Below are 20665 nucleotides of genomic sequence, written 5' to 3'. Positions count from 1 at the left end.
AGGCATTTAATCACTTTTTATATAAGTATAATTACATTTCATGTTCATGTCATTTGATTAGGCTTAGCAACAACAGCTGTCGTCCTTGCTTTTAGGTCCGAATATTATCATATCTCGGGGGACGCATATGGTATTCGTTATTATTTATTTATTTTGGTAGGCAAAGTCAAAACTTCCTTATAAATTCAAGTTTATGGATACACAAGACTGTTCATGGATACACAAGAGAATAAGAACGCAAAAGAACACGGTTAACTTCTTCAACACGCATCCGTGATCTCCAGAGTAAAGTGGCAGTTGAAACATGTTGAATGAGACATTTTCTCTATATGGCAACCACTTGTGACGGCTACTGTATTATTTCCTTACAGCCTTTTGGGAGAATTTTTGTTTTGTAATTAATTCACAGAATACAGTCATTGATTGCATCTCCAGCATTTACTAGTACTGTATTTGGATAGATCGAATGGGCCCACCAGCGACCGAGCGGTAAAGTCGCCTGAACACTAGTAGTCCAGTTCGGGGTTCGAATCACGGCGAATGGGCTGCTGCATAAGCATTTTCGTAGTTTTTCCCGTGTGTAAAGCATATACTAGCCATTTCTTCTTAAGTCCTCCACGAAGGCATCCCTTCCTTTAGGCAGATATCCCTTGTGTGCTTTGCCGTAATCAACAAAATCAAACCAAACCAATGGATCGAACGGCTTAAGTCTCCCAATTTAATCTTTCGTTGCTTTTAACACTTTCTTTTCTTTCTTTCCACCGACGGCGAGGCAGCCGATCCTATGGGGAAATTGGCATATCGGCCAGATAGCCCCACTTACGGAATTAACTTGGTCCACATAACACACTTTGTTGCGTATTGTGCTCAAGACGAGTGCTGGCGGCAGTGCTAGGCGAATCAATGGTGCAATGAATGGAAGAAGAGGGCATTGCAGGTGGGGAGAACAATTTCAGTTTCACATTTACAGAGTTATAGATGGGTGGTTACAATAGGCATCTACAACGTGAACAATAAATGAATACTGTGAATTGTCAAATACAGGTAAAATATAGCTGTCAAATACAGTGCTTTTAACACTAAAGTTTTTGAACGATTAAAAAGAGTATTAATATTTTCTGTTGGCATTCTTGGCCAGGCACAGATTAAGCCATTCGGTATTCCTGGTTATAAAATTTATAGAGCCCTGAGAAAGTGTTTAAGCACCTAATTCTAGATACGCATGTTCAAATATAATAAAAAATTAAATACACATAATTACTTAATATTTTAATAAAACAGTAACTTAAAATTTTTATTTCTAAATATTGTTACCTTATTTTCTCTCTCTATCAAGCCTAAAATGCATAAGAAATGAAACTTACGTATAAAAAAAAAGTATTCATGCAGAAAGAATTATAAAATCCATCAAACTACTAAAAGCATTTAACATAATTAAAGAAGATATAATACTTTTTTAGTGAATGGAATTATAAAAACGATTACTCTGAGAAAGAAATTCTAATTTTATCAGAGAAGGCTGTAAGCTGCTCGTTTTTGATGTGGAAGTTGAAGTAGCTGCTAGGCTACTAGGTAGTCTTGCTAGGCAATATTAGGGACGACTTGTGCTACTGACAAAAACACTACTTATGGTTAAATTAAACAAAAACAGTCAAATAAATTTAAAATGGTGATAAAATAGTCTAAGACTACACAGGCAAATAAATAAGGTCTACGCGGGCTCAATTAATTTAACTGGTGCATGAGATTAAAGTATTTTCTGCAAGAGAATTTCGTAGCCGGGATAATCACTTTTAGATAGAGCTGGCGAAATTTTAACGCCGCAGTGGGAGTGCCAGAAACTCTCTTTCTAAGGTACTGATTGCTGATGCTGAGTATGAAGTTGCTTATGTGGCCCCAGAAAGGGCCTTAAAATGCTGAATAAGAAGATTAAGACACTGAGGGCACACGACTTTGATGAGCTAGCAGGTGAAACTCCAGGAATGGTCAAGAAAGTAAGGCAAATGTGAGGAAACCATTGTCCCCTCTACTGCATGTGTAATGGAAAGCGACGAGCCAAAAATCACGCAGCGTAAGAAAACAAGTAAACGTTAGCAGTCAAATAATATAGTCAAATATTTTGAATAACATACGTCTCCACCCGAACATGGAAGCCCAAATTTGGAATTTGTTTTATAATCTATTTCATATTTTGTGAAGCATTTATGAGTTTTTTATTAATAAACTCAACAATTTCAAAGCGAGCAATGGAAAACATTTTTATTTCCAGAGAGCGAGATTGTGTATCGGAAATTCAAAAGATATGCTCTTTTAAATATTTTGTGATATTGCTATAAAATTGAATTTTATGGTTTAAATGCGAAGAACATGATATTTAATAAATAAAGGTAACACACAAAACGTTAAGTAAAACGCCCCTTTGGGCGTAATATAAAATCTGAAAGCTTTCATACTTTTTTTTTTGTTAAGATGCAGTTGAAAATGAAAGAAGTATATAAAACAGTAAATACCAAATAGTTTTCCACTGAGACAAGAAGTTTAGAAACCTTTTACACATTTGAGAAATGTACATTTACTTTCATTTCTTGTATACTGGTTTCATACCTGGTTCTGACAATATTACAGTCCAGTTATTTTTACTGTATGCATGGGATGTGTACTAAATTGTCTTCGTAATTATATTCTAGAACCATCATATCTTGTCTTACGACTATTCATTACCATTCTTGTCCTGCCTAAAGTGCTAGGAAACGATCCGAAAAACCGATTGATTAGGTTTTTATCACATTTGACAAAACACAGACGGTTGCATTAAATTCATTAAAATACATGTATGTTAATAATACAAATAATAAAGAATCTAATATCATAATTGGTATTTAATAAGATTGTGTAATTAAGTTCAGATAGATATTTATACAGGAAAATTATATTGGCATGCAGAAAGGAGCGGGACAATACCTTATACCTTAAGAGATACATATGTCGTAAGAAGATTATGAAGCAGCGTGCAAGAAAATATCACAATCTGCAGCAATTTCACCAGTATTTGTACATCATATTTTGCTTGAAATTTCGTAGGAAAGAAATTTTAATGGCCACGAATCCTTCATTTACTGATGCAGCTTTTTTAAAACGAAGATTTTCTTTTACAAAGCTCAAACTGCTACCAAGCCGGTGGAGAAATCCTCCCACCAGGCAAAATCCAAAAAATTCGAGATACGCTATCATAAATTATATGACTGGTTATCTTTGGATGATGGCTAGCATTGCTAAATATTTATTACAAAAATAAAATTATGTGCGAAGAAAAGTGACTAACATATTACTGTGAGTCATTGCGAAGATTGTGCAAAATACGTTACAAAAGCAACCTGACTTGCTTAAATATGGGAAATTCATTCCGAACATTAAAGAACATCCGTATGTAAGAATGTTGAGATAAGTCCAAATATGAACAGGAAATTTTACCTCAGTTGGCAAAATCTGTACAAGAGTCCACCAGACTTCAAATTTTTCTTCATATTCAAGGAGTTGCTGCATGGAGTATTTATTATTTAGCATTTAATTTTCCTGAAGGAGGTTTCTTCATCGCTTACCTAAAAAGTAATATCCTACAAGGAGCAGTAAACCTCCTTGTTTCGGGTGTTGAGAAACTGGGAGACTGATTGAAAGGACTGGGAGGATACTACCTAAAATAAAAGAAACCTAAGATGAAAAATCTGATTGCATTATTTTTAAATGACTTTCAGATGCATTTTGTTCTGTTTCTGGCATTACCTCGTCTAAAAGTAATATGGCATTAATTAGTAATTCGCAGAAAAGGAAATATTTGCCATTTTATTTGTTACTCTGACAATTAGCACCAGATGGGCAATTTGAAACCATGGACCTTGTAAGAGATAGACTAACCCAGTGGGCGGGACGCGCGTCACCGACATGTCGGCAAGAAAGAGTAGAGACGATCTGGTTTACTTTAACACTGAAACACATAACTCTTTTTAATTATTAAATGTGATACGTTGTATAATGATGAGATTATGAAAGCCACAGTTTTTTCCAAATAGGATTTAATATATCTCATTAAAGCACTTTTTACTGCGTTTCGCGCAGTTTTTTCACGCGTAATTCTTGTACAAACATCTTTACTTTGGTAAAACGGTAAAACTCTAAGCACAAAATTTATAAACTTAATGTTGCGTAAAAATAAAGTAAAATTAAATAAGATTGATAGTACGTGATGGTTTGAAATAAATAAGGTAAAATTAAACAAGATCTTATAAAAATGTTTTTTTAATTTAATGAACATTTTAAGGCAGTGATTTTCCAAGCTATAATAACATTACAAAACGATCATATTTATTTGATTACATGATCATTAAATTATTAACATTAAAGTGGATTAGTTATTTTAATAATTCATAAAATTCGAACATAAAATTTTCTGAGCGTAATGACGGGGTGAAAAAAGATAAAATATAATATAGAAGCACTCACATTTTATATTACGCACAAAAGGAACCTTTTTTTAAAGTTTTGTGTATTACCTATATTTATTGAATATCGTGTTCTTCGCCCGTAAACCACATACATTTGAAAACAGCATATCTTTAGAATTTCCGCACTCGAGATAAAACTGTTATTTTCCGTACAATGCTCGCTCTGAACTCGTTGAATTTGTTAATCAAAAATTCGTTAAAGTTTTACAAAATGTGAAATAGATTAAGAGAAATTCGAAATTCGGCCGTCCAGATGCCCATGTTCGGGTGGAGGATTACATTATTCAAAATTTGATGGCTCTAGATACCGTCGTTTTTGTCACAGTGCAAGAAACATACATGTAATCATGCAGATTCTACATTATTTAATTTCTTTACATATATTACAGGGCAATAATATTTGGTAACAACAATTTTCAAGGAGACACGGACAGTAAAACAGCGCAAAATGCCGCGTCGAAACTAACAGCCGTTCTAGTCTACCGCCGCTTTGAATTAATAAATTAAATTAACAGTAAATAAAAAAATCTTATGCAGAACTAAAAATAAATTAAAAAAAATAATCACTATAAAATACAAGCAAAATTAATTATTACGGTTAAATACATTAGAATTAAATGCATAAAAATTAAGATGTCACACGTGCTTATCACTGTGATGTATTATGAAATATATTTGAAAAAAAAAATTTCTTTATAGAAATTGTGCTATAATACTCATCTCATAATCTCATAATTTTAAAAAAGTAGCAAAATTTAGAATTTTAAACAAAACTTTCAAAAGTTCGTTTTTAAATATTTTGGTATTTTTGACTTATTTACACCAATAAAAAGCATAAAAATTGCAAGAGAAAATTGTTTGTTTGAAATGTTTTGTTAGTTCAGTTATAAAATATTGTTTTCTAAAAGAAGTAGTTACAAATTTCCTTACAGCATAGGAAAAGCTAAAAAAATATCCAGCCCTGAAAGCATGCAATAGCTTTATAATTATTTGGAACGTTAATTATGCTTGATAAATATGCTAAATTTTTAAAAATCAATCTCAATTTCAAAAATAAAAATATGTAGAAATTCTAATTCGTGAAATGAGGCGCTACAACCAGCTTTTTCTTGACAATTATACACGCTGCAATAGGCAACCACTGTTAAATTTGTGCAAGTCGTCCCTACTCCTTTGGATGTAATCAAGGTGACAGCCGGCAACGCCTCAGACGAAGGAGAAAACCCGTTTGGGTTAGTCTATTTCTTATAAGGTCCATGGAGACTACCATGGACCTTATAAGAGATAGACTAACCCAGTGGGAGGGGCGCGCGTCACCGACATGTCGGCAAGAAAGAGTAGGGACGATCTGGTTTACTTTAACACTGAAACCTATGGCGTTTGTATCACATAACTCTTTTTAATTATTAAATCTGATACGTTGTATAGTGATGAGATTATGAAAGCCACAGTTTTTTCCAAATAGGATTTAATATATCTCATTAAAGCACTTTCTACTGCATTTCGCGCATTTTTTTCACGGGTAATTCGTGTACAAACATGTTTACTTTGGTAAAACGTTAAAAACTCTAAGCGCAAAATTTACGAACTTAATTTTGTGTACGAATAACGTAAAATTAAATAAGATTGATAGTACATGAAGCTTTGGAACAAATAAAGCAAAATTAAACAAGATCTGATATATATATATTTAAATTTTATGAGCATTTCCAGGCAGTGGTTTATAAAATTATTATAATATTACAAGACGATCATTTATTTGATCATGTTATGGGCTGACTACGTGGAAGCTTTCGTGGTTTTTCCCATGTGTAATATGGATACGAGCCATATTTCCTTTGAAAGTCCTCCACAAAGGCATCCCTCCGAAGGCAAATAGCTTTCGGAGTTATGATTATGCTTTGCCATCATCGAATAAACCAAACCCAAAACTTAACGAAATAAGCGATTAGAAAAAACCCCATATACGTATTTCTCAATATTTTACTTTCATATATTTGTTTGAAGCAATTTATAACGTATCTAATTAATATTTTAGTAAACTATTACATTATTAGTGTAATTAATAAACAGCATTCATTCCGTCATTTATTATGCACTGTTCCAGACAGCATTATTTGTGTACCCACTAGCAACAAGATCTTTACATCTTCAAAATTTTAAAAAATCATAATAAGCAATAAAAAAAAGTGCACATATTTTTTAATGTTTCCCCAAAGCATATTTTTTTTGCATTATGTACGTGCCTGATAAGAAATAAAAATCATAAAACCTTCTATTCAAGAAACAGCTTACTATCCTATAAAATAAATAACAATATACAAAGCTTTATTTTTGCAGTAATTTTTCAAAAAAGTTAGGTTACAAAAAGATTTGAACTGTTGTCTTCCAAATCTGTTTAAAATTCTGAATCACGAAACGTACTTGACATTTAGGTTTATAAAATGGCGAACTGTCAACTAAGCGATAAGATCTGAAGGCAGAAATTTTAATGAGAAGTATTCAGTTTGAATATATTTGAAGTGATTACATCTTCTCCCCAACATACCTGATAACTTTCAGACAAATAAGATAAAATTTCGCTAACTGCTTAATATTAGTTGGGACTTCCCTTTTTATTAGCATATCTTCAGGGCCTTTGTTCATGACGCAGTTCTTTCTGGAAACTGCGTTGCTGAATTTTGGACCAAATAATTCTAAAATGGCGAACTGAAACTTTATTGGTATTCAATAATCATTACATCTAAATGAAATATTCTGTTTAATACATTCAAAATTATTATAACCTGCAGATGCTTACGCGATTGCAATTTCATTATGGGAAATGGATGAACACTGGGATGCTACGTGTATATAAGAACACAGTTCTCGAAAATTAACAGAGAACTTAGGCAATAAAGCTGACCTGCATCATATTTCCTCGCCCAGCTCTGAGAATTATTTTAGTCGTAGTTAGCCTTTTGCTAGCCGAGTTTCAGTATGCTTTTTAATATGTTTTACTGTTTCTCGTATGCTTTTATTATAAATATTTTTGAGAAAAAGTTTGGTAAGTTTTGCTTTTTGACTTTTCGGCGTAAATTACTTTAAGCTTTGATTTACATTTTCCACTGAAAATCCCACAAAGAGCAAAAATTGTTTTGAAAGCACGAGTTATGCAAATTGTTAAATTTGTTGTTTTAACAAAAAAGGTTGTTTAAATCTTCTGAGAATAGAGTTGTCATACTAAGACGAGGAGGTAAGTTTCCTGACAGTCTCACACGGAATAAAGTTTAGTTCGTAAAGCTGGGGTTCCTTATAAATTTATAGTTGAATAAACTCTAATAAAGATAAGATTAAAACTGTTTCAATGAGAGAAATAATATAGAAATTATAATAAAAATTATAAAATAATAATACTAATTTGAAATTTGGGAATTTATTTGATGCTTCTGATATTACATTCGCAGAAAGGAATTATACTCTAGAATTTGTGAAAGTAAACGCAAAAATTCGCATTGCGGTAAACTTCTACCCTGAGGATCATTTTTTAATTTTTCCGTAAAAGTAAACATCGTTTGAATGTTAAACTTCAGTAAAAGGAAAACAAAGAAAAAATTATCAGTTAGTTCAGTGCATAATAAAAACTTAAGAGTATGATAACTAAAATGTGAAGTATAAAAGAAATTGCCTTTTAATCTAAGTTAAAGAAAATGGTCTAGAGAGAGAAAGAATTTTTTTATTTACTTCTTCTTATATAATAATATGTTAATTCCAGTCTGTTGAATTAGCAACAACAACAACAACAACAACAACAACAAAAAAAAAAAAAAAAGACATTATATTGAGAAAAAGAATTTGATTTTCTCCCTTAAAACGCAAGATTCGATAGTGCTTCCTCTCGACAAAAATGTTTTATTTTATTTCTCATTTCTCGAGAAATCGCGAAATTTATGAAAGAGAGAGAAATATTGTAAAAGTCCAAAAATATACAATAGAATTTTTGAATAACTATTTTAATATCTTCTATAAATAATCACAATTAAAAAAGAAATTGTAGAAGATTCATTACTAGACGACATATAAACAATTATATTGTTATTGAGCTATATAAATGCATGGTTTTAGAAATGTATTTTTGTATTTAAATTAACAATACGCATACTTGTAAAACCTAAGAATTAAATTAATCATTAAAGAATACCACAAATAAATAAAAATTCTTTATGTGTAAATTTTGTTTTTAAATCTCTTTTTGTTACATTGATAAACATGAAACTTTGATGATTTGTTACGCTGATATAAATGTGAAATATAAATTAAAATCTGATGCCAGATGAAATGGAAATAGCTTTCAGAATTGGCAGTTGGCTGGGTCGATAGGGGGATTGTTGCTTTTGTTTTGAACAGAACACAAGATACTATTTTAATCATAGCTATAAAAGTTCTTGGTATCTATGTTATTTAGCTTGCTCTTGGCATCAAATTTCCACAAATTTCGTCATATGAATTAAGAATTCATGATCAATGTTTTATTTACATTACTTTGTTCTTCTGGGAATTTTAGTTCACTTTACGTGTCCGATCTCATAGATGACTAAAGGGTCAAACTGCCATCGTTATAATATTTATTTTACTTCTTCCATGACAGCTTGTGATGAGCCTTTACACATGAAATCTGGCGGTGAAAAGAATGGGTGCTAGTTATTTTCATGAACATTTTATTTTGTTTACATTAATTATGTTACTTTTAATATTTTCACTTGTAAAGTTTATGTTGATTAACCAATTATTATGATTTAAAACCTTTACTATAACTTCTTCGTCCTGTAGGCCTCACCAGAACGCAAATTAGTTATTGTGTGTATAAGATGATAGTTCGAGTGTTTTAGAGTTAGGCCAAAATGAAGAAGTTTCGCCATATAAGTTTGCTTTTCACTTTGATCAAAATTTAAGAATGAATTATCTTAAGGAGGAATCCATATCTTCAGCTACATCTGTCCGATACGTACGGATTCAGGAAGCAACTGTCCACTTCAAAGCAGCTAATCAGGGTGGTGGAATTCACCACGGCAGCTTTACACCGTAAGAAATGAACAGTACTCCCAATACATGGAAAACATTCGATTGCGTCTGGCCTTAGAGGTTGATCTATAAACCGATCAAGATGAATTTTAGTCGGGGAAATTATTTTTTTTTCTCAATTCCTTTCTTATCGCGCGCACTGGTAGTGTCTGTTAAGGAATTTATTTTACAACCTTCAAAAACATCACTGGGATTCGGTTTTGCGCTCATTCTTTAGCTTTTTTACGTAATCGATTTTCCCGGAGGTAAACTGGATTATAACTCGAGGTTAACTTGCTACGCCTTCTATCCAACCCAATAATACCATCTCCAAACTCCAGGATTTTGTTTTAGATACTGAGGACTAGTGCAGTAAATGGATATCAGTATAAAGTCTAAGCTTCTGCTGGTAAGGAGGCACAAGATTCGGAATACAGCATCTAACAACCTCTTCGGGGAAATTATAAACCGTGTAAGTAATGTAAATTACCATTAACCAACGGAACACGTTGACTTCTCATATTAAACTGTGGTATTGGCAATCAAGTTTCTGTACTCCTAGGAAATTTCTCTGGACTGTCTCTCAACAAAAAGAGAAGGATATACCTATGCATCATAAGGCCAATTCTGTGCTACGCATCTGTAGTCTGGGCGTCAGCCTCAAAGCCAGACTTCCACAAATTTCAAGTAGTACAGAATAAAATTATGGGGATAGGAACAAGTCTGATTGATTGTTCTCCTAAAATGGAAAAATCCCATTTCTAATTTCCTGTGAATATCAAGGCTGCTACAAGGATCCATAGTAAAAGCTACGACGAATTATTTGAAGCCATTAAGCCAGTCCCATGGACCTTGCAGTTCCTATTAATGTCCGTGGATAATCCAAGAACAGATACATAACCACACAATTAAGGAATAGACAATTTTTACGAATAACTATGAAATATGGGTCCATTATTTGAAGAAATTACTCAAGGTTGACGATAGTTATCAAGAGAAATATGGAATATAGTAACTTTTAAGAGGAAAATCATATCCGGTACTTAGATATTATCGCAATCACTTATGAATTTTACGGCAGGAAGAGAAAAATTACTTTTATTGTAAAAAATTAGCTATTACATACACACATATTCTACATTCCAACGATATATTTATTCAAAAATACATCAATAAACCTAGTTACAAATGGGATTTTGCTTTTCGTTGTGGTGAAAATTTCGTAGCTATCTCTTTGAGAAAGAATTCAAAGCATTGTTCCTTTAGCGATTTTGCCGTAAAAAATGTATTTCTGTGTAAATTTAATTGACATTCCTATTTTTTACTTTTTTCATTTTTTCATTATAATTAATTTATTTACATGAGAAGTTTTAGAGTGCAATTCCTTGCAAAATTCACTATGCCAACACTGGGAATTCAACACAATTACCGGACTGAAATGCCCGCTCATTGCACTAGCATTATATAGCAGAAAAATAATTTAGGGAAGAGATATGCGAATTAGTGGGCTAGCCTAGAAGAGGAATTGCATGGCAAAGAATATTCGAGATAAACTGTAAAAATATTTTAGGTAAGTTTTGTGAGATAGGTTTTAATTTCAAATTTTCCTTCATTATACTTTTTATAATACTAAATAATATTTTCAAAAGATTTTAATATTCAAAATATGAAGCGCGACATCCCCATCATTAAACTTAAAAAAGATTCTTCTTTAACCTGAGATTTTTCGGATGTTTACGGAAATGTTCTTGAAGCGATAGGAGCAATTGTTTCCGAAGCTTCTAGAAGGCCGGTCAATAATATACAATTACGACTCTAATAATCAATAGTCAGTTTAGTTCTGAGTTATTTCAAAGACTGTGGTTCATGAATCGTGACTTGTGAATTTACTGTGCGAGATCAGAAATCTGTGATATTTCTCTTACGTTAAGGAGAATTTGCCTTATCTCTGAATTCTCCTTGAGTTATTTACAGATATCATTGTTGATATGTACTATTGTTAAATGCAATAAATTGTCAGTTTGTTCCTGCTTCTCTGGAATAATTATTTGAAGAGATCTCCACGAACCCATACCTTGCAATAATACATTCAGGCGAAGCCTTTCAATTGTGTCTATCCATCGATGTATCGACCAATTAATTTTTTTATATACAAATGAGACGCCTGAAACTGAATATATTAAAAAAAAAAGCAGAGGTATCAAATGAAAAAAGGTATAAGTTTTTCATAAGTTGGGTTTGTTAGGAATACTTATGCATTTTAACTTCAAAATTATTAATTTTCATCAGGAGCTTTTCCATGCTTATTTCTAAGGCATAGCTTTTAAAGAAGTTAACTTAATAAAGATCAAAATTTAATATTTTTAGCTTATAATTATCGGTGCATAGTATTTCGTTCACGTGATGTTAATCAAAATAAAAAAAATTAAAATTGAGATTTAAGCTTATTTAATACAAAATATGTTCAAAAATTAAATTGTTGTCGTAAATAATGCGTTAAAATATAATGAGGCATTTGTAAATTTGATATGAAAAGGAGCCTAACCAATATTTATGCAACATATTTTTTCTTTTATAAACAGTTCTGCCGCAGCTAATTTGAATAAGAGAAATTCTGAAATAGATACTAAGGTTAGGATGAAAGGCGCTTCTATTCTAATGGTCTTCAAACTGTATTCCGCGGTATCACTAGGTTCCCGGAGTTAAAATAAAAATTCGATAAGAAAATTATAAGGCACTCACACTAGTTCACTAGTGTTTATTAACCAAAAAATATAAATATACATTTAGTTATCTTTAGAACATTAATTAGAAGTTTCGTGTGAGAGCTCCCTACGTTCGTAAAGTGACGTCAAAAGTGATGCACGTGCGAGAGTGGCTTCGGACTTTTGCTTGTTCAGTCGATGTATACGCAAAGATGTCTCTCACGTAGCTATAAATATTTTAACGCCATTCGGAACTGAAGTGAAAAATCTTTTTCAACATATGTGACAACAAATAAAATTTATAGAAAGAAAATAAATGCAGAATATGAAATGTGACTGCAGATAACATCAATAGAGCTCGATTTTGACAATTTGTTTAAAAAATTGCAAGCACACCCTTGTCATTAAATGTAATCATAGGTGACACCTGGAGCCCTAGTTAATGCTCTTAATGAGTGAATTACATTAATTTTATGTTAAAGATTTTAATAAAAATACAATACTTTTCTTTAATTGCCTTTGTATAAAATACCTGTAACATAATAATCTACTTTAAATATTACTTTAAGATACATTTTTCTAAGGATCGGATAGACTTCCTCCAAAAATCTTTATAAGTTTAAGGGATGTCGTAAGCCGATGAAGTTCGAAGACCACTGTCCTATAGTGCAATGAGCGGACATTTCAGTCCGGTAATTGTGTTCAATTCAGTGTTGGCATAGTGAATTTTGCAAGGAATTGCACTCTAAAACTTCTGATGTAAATTAATTATAATGAAAAAAAAAAAAAAAAGAAAGCCAAACGACATTGGTGTGAACAGCGTCGGTATAGTATTTAATAACTTCGGAAATAATAATGTTATAGCTTACAAATTTGAGGATTAATGCTAACCTCTTTACAATGCGATGCAATTGCGAATGAATACTGATACTGTTGTGTAGCGAATTTAATTTAAGTGATTCATAAAAATCAAAATTTTAATTTGTAATTATTCAAAATTTGAGCTACACAAGTTTGGTTATATTCTTTTTGGGCCTATTAATTCTAGTGTAATATATTTTGGCTTTCCGAGTTTACGCGAACTCCGTCTTCAATCTTGTACACGCAAACAATGGATAAGAATTTTTTTCCACGTAATAAACTCAGTTTTTCATGTCAAAAATTAATTTGATTTCTTAGTATTTAATATCATTAGTTGCAGAAAAATTAGCTCTTTAATTTGGCATAACTTTCGTTTTTCTAACTTTAATTGCATTTCAGTTATGAGCTTTAATTAGTAGATTTTTCTTCGTTTCGCTTGTGATTTAGTTAAAGGGGGGTGAAATGCCTTCCTTCCGGTTGAAAAGTCACTTTTTGCGAGTTTTCAGCGTTCTTTCGTTGGGACCCTTGCAGGGTTGTTGAAATTCCTAATTTCCCCCTGTCACAGGTGGTGTTTGTTTGGCGAGGGTTTGGCGACATAGATTTTCCGTTGAGGTTTCAAAGTAGTGGTTTTGGCGAGTTTGTTAACATGAGGGTATGCTGTTGTAGCATCTATTTTAACTTTCGGCGATTAATGGGTTGCGCCAACTTGGCAGTCCGGCGCTCTCCTTTTTAACGGGTTGTTTTGTGGGACGAGGTCACTTTTTACACTTTTTGACGCTTCTTTTGCCCTTTGAATTCCATCTGCCGGAGGCGACAGTTGACTCCTACGAAGAAAATGGAGCTTCGCCCCGATAGACCTACGGGCCTCTTGGCTAAGCGCTTTGAGCGCGATGATTTTTTTGATGTTTTCGAAAAAAAAATCGAAATTCTTTCATCAGTTTTTTTGTTGTGTGTTTGTGTATCTCAAGAAAAATATACAGAAGTAAATTTCTAGAAAAATGATGCGTGCTCCCAGCTCACCTATATGATTCGTCGCTAAATGATGCGTGCTCCCAGCTCACCCATATGATTCGTCGCTATACTCTGAAGCAGAGCGTTAATTTACAACCGTTGCTTTCGGAACCTGTTAGAATTTGATTCCTCATTTCCCGCTGAAGATGTCAGGGAATTGGTTTGAAAGTTAGTTCCTGTTAATTTCCTCGTATCTCCATATCCGGGACTGTATTCAATTATTTGGCCTGTTTAGATCCTCATTTGTTCATCATAATCTTCTAGTATCTCCAAATCCAGAACTGTATTTCACTTATCTTACCGTATTGGAACCTCATTTGTTCATTCTAAAATCTACTAGAACTTCTAAGCTACCGTAATGACTCCATACAACTCGACGAACATTTTTTTTTCCATTCAACAGACTGCCAGCATTCCTCATGAGCTTCGATGGATTTTTTTTTTTTTGTTGTTTGTTTTCCCACTGCTCAGCGAACAGATAAGTTCTTTTCTTTTCTTTTTTTTTTTTTTGATTAATTCTTGGTTAGTTAAATATTATAGATTTCTGCAGTTAAAATGATTGAATTAACTTAATTTGTTGAACCTTAAATTTTTTGTAGTTGATAACTTTATCCTAACTCTATAGAAATAATTTTTCTTTGGTGTATCAATTAAGTAAAAGCATTAAATTGAATAAAGATTTATAACCTTATTAAAATTATTGTAACTTAACTTAACGGTTAAGAAAATTAAGTTCTTCAGGAAATTATTTAATTGAATTTTTTTTTGAATTACTCATTAGTGAGGATGATTTGTAATAGTGCTTGTATTAGAGCATTCTCGCTTCTCTCAGGACGAACTTGTTTGTAGAAGGGTAGATGTGTCATTACTTATCTTTATCCGGTTAAACCATATCTCATTAATCAAAGAAAAAAAAATTAAATAATAAAAATTATTATGTGCAATAATAGTATTTAAATGATGGTATTGAGTGCAATATTAAGCAATATTTTTTTGTTGACTTGATGAATTCTGTGTGAAGTGGAAAGTGTAATTTGTTAAATTTATATTTTTTTTTTATTATTTTCCCCCCGGGGAGGGTAGTGTTCTTAAATTTATAGTTTATTTTGGTATGTTTTACCAGATTTCAATTATTAAATTTAATAGTAATTACAAGGATGTTAACAAAATAATTACTCAGAAATGTTGGATGTGTAAAACAATAGTTCTAATTTTGTTGGATATATTTTGATTTTTTTTCAACTAATGGATATATATATAATTTGCATTAATAGTTAAATAAATAAGTTTTTCTAGATCATTCAATGGTTAAATTTATTTTGTGTGTTCATGATTTTTACCAGTCTTTACTCAAAATGAATTTTAAGGGTTAATCCGGAATAAACACAACGCAAAATTTTTACAACTTATTTGTTACTAGTATTTTTCTGTGGTAAGAGTATTCTGGTGTTATGGTAAATTAGTAGGGTACCCTTTGGTAACTTAGGAAAATTAGAAGGTAAAAATTTAAAAATTCAAAAAAAAAAAAAAAATCACCATAACATTTTTGGTGCCGTGACTTTTTGTCCATAACATTATTGGTGCCGTGAACCTTCGAACAAAATTTTAGCACTTAACAATTTTTGTTGTGCTGTTTATTTTTGCACCACATTTGGCTTGCACTTATAGTGGAACTTAATTTTGACTTGAGACTGGTGATTGTCATGTGTACTATTGCATATTTATGTGAAAGTTTTCTTCCACATGTCTAGACGTTTTACTGAAACCCTACTCGTTAGTTAGTTACAGTGACAGGCCTATACAGTGGTCGTATTACTGTGCTTATTTTATATTTATTTTTTGAGGTTGCATACCAGATATGTACTACTGATACACATTTGGACTTTAAAACTATTGTATCCAACACAAACATTTTCACGCAGTACCTGTTTAGTTAAGTATTTTCTTTTGTGCAAAATTTTGTATTGCATTTTTACATATTGATTTTGAGGATTACTGTTTCATACTTTTGCAACTGTATGTTTGCAACATAAGGTTAAAAGGCACGCGTGTTAATCACACATTGGGATACATCCCTACTTTATGTGCTGGCAATTGCTGATCGCGGTTTAAAATGCCAAAGAAAGTGTCAAAACGAGCAGCCAGAGCGGCTAGTAATAGTGCAATAGACTGGGAGGAGAGTCAAGAAGTAATGGCTCTATCAGTTTTTGGTTCTGATCCTCTGGATTCTGTTCCTCTGTTCTCAGGTGCAGACAAGGGAATTAGTCTGAATGACTTCTTAGATAGGATTGATCTCATTGCCACTCATGTGGGTTGGTCAGATGAAGACAAGTTAACAGTGATCAGAGTCAAGGTGGCAGGTGAGGCTGCAGAATTAATTAGGAATAATCCTAGGTTAAAGAAAGAAGCCAGTCTTGACTATGTCGTGAAAGCGTTGAAAGAGAGGTTCAGTTCAGTGCACAATTTGCACTCTAACATCCGTGCTCTTATTCAGGCTTTTCAGAAACCACACGAGTCAGTGCGACAATTTGCAGCACGTATAGAGGCTCTTTCGTAGAAAACTGTACCAGTGGAAAGAAGCAGTGACCCTGCAGCAGAAGCACAGAGGCAGGATTTACTTCTGTCAGTGTTTATCGAAGGATTGCAGTTGCATTTGCGACGCTTGTTGCTGCCACAGAATCACAAAACTTTTGCATCTGCTAAACAGCATGCAATTATTGAGGAAGACATGTGGGCTAAGAGCCATGCTAGTAGTGATTTTGCAACAGCTGAGGTTAGAGCAGTGAATGCTGCTAAGCCAGCAGTCGAGAAATCAGTTACACCACCATCAGTAAACAACTCAGAGCTCACCACAGCTATTAAGATGCAGCAGGAAAATATAGCTCAGCTTACAAAAATGATGGGCTCTCTCCAAACACAGGTGCAGAGTTTAATATCACAAGGTACTCGTTCAAGACCCATACAGCCTCGTTGTTACAGATGCAACAGAATAGGGCATGTTAGCAGGGACTGCTATGCGAATATTGTGCCTAATCAGCATTCTAGACAGGGTCGACAGAGATTTCGAAATAACCAAACAGCCAGGAGACATTCTAATAACACCACACCAGCTGTTTCGGGTGCTCCAAATACCACAAGTGTGGCTACAAATGCTTTGAATCCCCAAGCACCAAGTTTTAATTTAAACTAATTCAGGGTGGGGAGAAACCAGTCTCCGTTTCGTCTCCTAAAACCCTTTTGGAGGTGCCATCGGTTTTTACAGTATCCACTAGTGAGGCGTCTTTGCCTATTGTTGAGGGATCTATTTTGGGGAATAAAGTAAAGTTTTATTGGACTCGGGGGCAACTGTAAACACCATAGAAGCTAAATACATTCAATGTTTTGGAAATAAACTCTCATTGGATTCATGTAACATATATTTAAAGGGTATTGCTGCAGAAAAAGTAAAAATAAATAAGAAAATGAATTTAACAATAGAATTTCAACAACAATATTTTGAAACAGAATTTTTAATTACTGACACACCTCTTTCATCTTAGTATGGTGCCTTATTAGGAACTAAATTTCTTGCAGACCACAATATGCATTTGGATTTCTCCACTTCTCAACTCTTAGGATCAAATGTAATTCTTAAATGGAATCTAAGTCAGCCTAGTGCTATGAATAGTAATGTTTTCTCAACTTCAGTTTCTCAGTCATTTTGTTACTCTGTAACCAAACATAAATTACCACCTTTTTCTGAAAATATCATTAAGCTCACTGCTCGTTCTGAAAGTTTCACTACTGATACTGTCTTAATTGAACCTTTAATAGAACATGCTCAAAGTCAATTTTCCATAGCCAGGTCAGTTAATCAGACTTCTTCATCTAACGAATTTTATATCAAAATTGCAAATTTTTCACCGAATACACTACATCTCAATAAAGGAATGAAATTGGCCAGTACCCAACCTGTGAATGTCATCACACATAACTCTGAACTTGTAAACAATACCACCATAGAAACAGGTGAGGATTTCGAGTCTTGGGGTGGTGAATTTGATCTTACACATTTACCTGAGCAGCAACAACAACATTTATCACACCTTCTCAATCAGTATAGTAACATCTTTGCTGCCTCAGTCACTGAGTTAACTGGGTGTGACACCATCTTACACAACATCAACTTGCGTGATAATATTCCTGTTAGGCAAAAGCCTTACCAAGTACCTTACCATCTCAGGGATGAATTAGATAGACAGGTGGCAGAGCTGCTTGAAGCCAACATCATTCAAGAAAGTGACAGCCCTTACAGTGCTCCTGTTTTATTTGTTAAGAAAGCGGATAACACCTACCGTTTAGTCACTGACTTCCGCAAGTTGAATGAGAAAACGATAGAAGACAGTTTTCCTCTGCCTTCCATGATTGAATTGATAGAACAGTTAGGAGATTCGAATTATTTTTCCACACTTGATTTAACTTCAGGGTTTTTCCAGATGAAAATTCATCCTGATGACACCTTCAAAAGTGGTTTCTCGACTCCTTCTGGGCACTATGAGTGGTTACGAACACCTTTTGGTATGCGAAATGCTCCTAGTTCCTTTAAAAGGTTGATGTCTATAGTTTTGGCCAATCTTTCACCATTAAAAATAGGGATTTACATTGATGATATTGTCATTGCTTCTAAAACTTTTTATGAACATTTGGAAAAATTGAAGTTAGTTTTTGATAGACTAAAACAGCATAATTTAAAACTTAAACCTTCTAAATGTCAGTTTCTGAAAGAACAAATTACGTATTTGGGATATAAAGTTACCAAGGGTATTATACAGCCTGATGATAAAAATTTAAAGACCATTCAGAGTTTTATTGCACCTAAAAATAGAAAAGAAGTTAGGCGATTTTTAGGCCTTATTGGCTTTTACAGAAGGTTCATTCCAAATTTTGCCCAAAAGGCACTTCCTTTAACTCAGCTCACTAAAGATAAAGTTCCATTTTATTGGTCACATGAAGCTCAGCATGCTTTTGATATTCTAAAAGCTGAACTTCTGAATGAACCCATTTTGGCTTTACCTAATTTTCTTAAACCTTTTTCCTTGTGTACAGATGCTTCTAATTATGCACTGGGTGCTGTCTTGTGTCAAGAAGATTCTAACGGTTTCCAACATCCAATTTGTTATGCTAGTAGAAAATTAAAAGGTCCTGAAACACGTTATAGTACTGTAGAGAGGGAAATTTTGGCAGTTGTTTGGGCCACAGCACATTTTAGACAATATCTTCTTGGTAAACCATTTACAGTATATTCTGATCAAGCTTCATTATCTCATGTTTTAAAACTTCAAGACCCCACTTCTAGAATTGCACGTTGGATTATGGGTTTATCCCAGTTTGATTATAAGATTGTTCACAAACCAGGTAGATTAAATTTAACAGCAGACTATTTATCTAGAGCAGTAAATGTTACACAGTTAATTCAAACTTCCATTACTCCTGAATCGTTGGAATTATTCAAAAAAGAACAAGCTTCTGATCCTTCTTGCCAACAGATTGTAAATGATCTTCAGAATAATAAGTCTCCTACACCTAATTCTCAGATATTTTTTGTAAAGGAAGATGTTTTGTATTGCAAATACAAGAAACCAAAGTCACGTTGGCAGAAACAAGATAGACTAGTTGTTCCTAAAACACTAGTATTAAGAATTTTGCAGGAGCATCATGATTCTCCTATTGCTGCACACTCAGGCTATCACAGAACACTCCATAGGGTTCAAAAGTCTTTTTTCTGGAAGGGTATGCATAAACAGGTGCACAATTACATTAAGTCCTGTCACTCCTGTATCCAGAGGAGGGGTCATAGACCTGCTCATAAGGCTCTCCTTATGAGAATGCCTATGGCTACCCGTTCCATTGAGCGAATTGCGATGGATATAGTGCGTCCCCTTCCAGTTACTACGGCAGGCAACAGATATATTTTGGTCGTAACTGACTATTTTTCACGATGGCCTGAAGCTTATCCTTTGCAGGACATTACATCCATATCCATAATTGAGAAATTAGAACAATTTATTTCAACTCATGGTATACCTCAGCACATTGTTACAGATAAAGGTACTAATTTTATTTCTCAAGCTATAATGGAAGTTTATAAGAAATTGGGGATTACTAAACCTACTACTACGAGTTATCATCCACAGTCTGATGGTGTAGTAGAAAGATTAAATGCCACCTTAATTAATTCACTTAGCCACTTAGTTTCTCAAACTCAGGAGGATTGGGATAGACATCTGCCTTTTGCCTTATTGGCACACAGAACTGGTCGTCATAGTGCACTTCAGGAATGTCCAGCTTTTATTTTATATGGCAGGGATTTGTGCTTACCAATTGATTTATTATTGCAAACCAATTTTAGAACTTATGATGACACAAACAATTATTCTAAAGATTTGGTTTTGAGATTACAAAAGGCTTTTAAATTAGTCAATCAGAATTTAACAGAGGCTGCTGATAAGCAAGAAAATTTACGTGGAAAGAATTCTCATGATAAGGACATAAAAGTGGGAGATTTGGTGT

The sequence above is a fragment of the Stegodyphus dumicola genome, chromosome 2 (genome assembly GCF_044657685.1).
Source record: "Stegodyphus dumicola isolate Sdum_Otavi_A_Nest chromosome 2, ASM4465768v1".
In the NCBI taxonomy this organism is placed as follows: Eukaryota; Metazoa; Arthropoda; class Arachnida; order Araneae; family Eresidae; genus Stegodyphus; species Stegodyphus dumicola.
The sequence above is the reverse complement of the archived record's forward strand: the minus strand, read 5'-3'. Positions refer to the sequence as shown.